We start from the raw sequence: 1663 nt of genomic DNA, 5'->3' as shown, positions 1-1663 counted from the left end.
ATGAAAACACCCCACACCACCAACCTGCAATGTTGACACGCGGCATGATGGATGCATGTACTCATGTGGTTCTCGCCATACCCAAGTCCTCCCATCAGCGTGAAACAGCAGGAACTGGAATTCATCAGACCAGGCAATGTTTTTCAAATTCTCTATGGTTTGTTCCTTAGCCCACTGCAACCCATTTTTTTTTTTTGTGCTGAAAGTGGAACTCCAAACTCGTCGGCTGCCATACCCCATTCATGTCAAGGTACGACGAGTTGTGCATTCTTTTGGGTCTTTGGGCACCAATGTTGTACTGGTCTGTCAGTTGACTAACTGTAGCCGGTCTGTTGCTCTGCACAATTCAGGTCAGGTCCTTTGTCGTCTTTCGTCAAAGACCCATTTTCGGCCACAGGTCTGCCGTTGGCCGGATGTCCTTTAGGTGGTGGACAATTCTTTAGACGAGGGAAACTTGAGCGAGAAAAACCCAGCAGCATTGCAGTTCTTGACAAACCGATACGCCTGGCCGCTACTACCATACCCTGTTCAAAGGCTCTTCAATCTTGCCCATTCACCCTCTGAATGGCACACATACACAATCCATGTGTCTCAAGTATTAAATCTTTTAACCCATCTCCTCACCTTCATTTACACTGATTGAAGTGGATTTAACATGACATCAAGGGATCATAGTTTTCACCTGGTCAGGCCATGTCATGGAAAGAGCAGGTATTCCTAATGTTTTGTACACAGTGCTTGTTGCCGTAAGAGTTGTGCAAAGTTGGTAGAATCGTATTCCAAATGATTCAGAACTAATGGTTGCCAAAGGTGCTTCCAAGTACTAAGTCGAGGGTGGAGACTTATCCAAATTATGATATTTCAGTGTTTAATTTGTTACATTTTCTATAACTTTAACGTTAAAGATATGGAGTAGGTTGTGTAGATCTGTAGGACTATAATAAAATGTAATCCCTTAGATTACATATTAATGCAGCAAAACACAAAACAGGGCCCTACGCTATAGAAGATGTCACCATAAACAGACAAGAGTGTGGCCTGCACAATCCTTTCTCTACCACCTAAAGTCCTCCCCAATTTTTGGTGTTTGTTCCATTGTTGACATAAGTAAAAAAAAATTGGACTATGTCACCAATGGACTAAAGCAATAAATACCAAAAGAGTTTTTCTTTAACTGGCTCACTCCTGTTCAAACACTTCCTGTACAATAAGAACCTTTTTCAGAGGGTCTAAATGCTTCCTTGGTGGCCAAATGTCAGAGCTATGATAATTTCAAGTACCCACCGTTCTGGGTCCTCAGCATATACATCTATATTTCACTCTCTGCCCCTCATCACACAGGCTCAACACGTACAGTCAGACTGCAACGCCTCGAGGGGCGGATTGCTCAGAGACCAATACACTTAGCCAGTACATTACCCAGTGAGGAGTGTAATTACCATGGCTTATGGCTTGGTCATCCCCCGCTACGACCACAGTCGCTACGGCTGCACCTCCAGACTGCTCTTCATCTGAAATTAACATCCAAAAGACTATAGGTTAGGTTTGAAGAGCCACAAGGAAACTGATTAAGACAACAAAGTCAAAAGTACATAAAGTACTTAGTCCAAGTACATTGCTGCTAGTTCTAAAGCATCCATTTTACACCAAGATTAACCATTCT

General features: G+C 43.0%; 1 pseudogene; it reads right to left on the bottom strand.

Moving 5' to 3' along the window:
- Positions 1-1260: 1260 nt before the first annotated feature.
- Positions 1261-1383, bottom strand: LOC115160324 (uncharacterized; annotated as a pseudogene).
- Positions 1384-1663: the final 280 nt, after the last annotated feature.

Source organism: Salmo trutta, chromosome 23 (assembly GCF_901001165.1).
Source record: "Salmo trutta chromosome 23, fSalTru1.1, whole genome shotgun sequence".
Classification (NCBI taxonomy): Eukaryota; Metazoa; Chordata; class Actinopteri; order Salmoniformes; family Salmonidae; genus Salmo; species Salmo trutta.
This window is presented reverse-complemented; position numbering and strand designations above follow the sequence as displayed.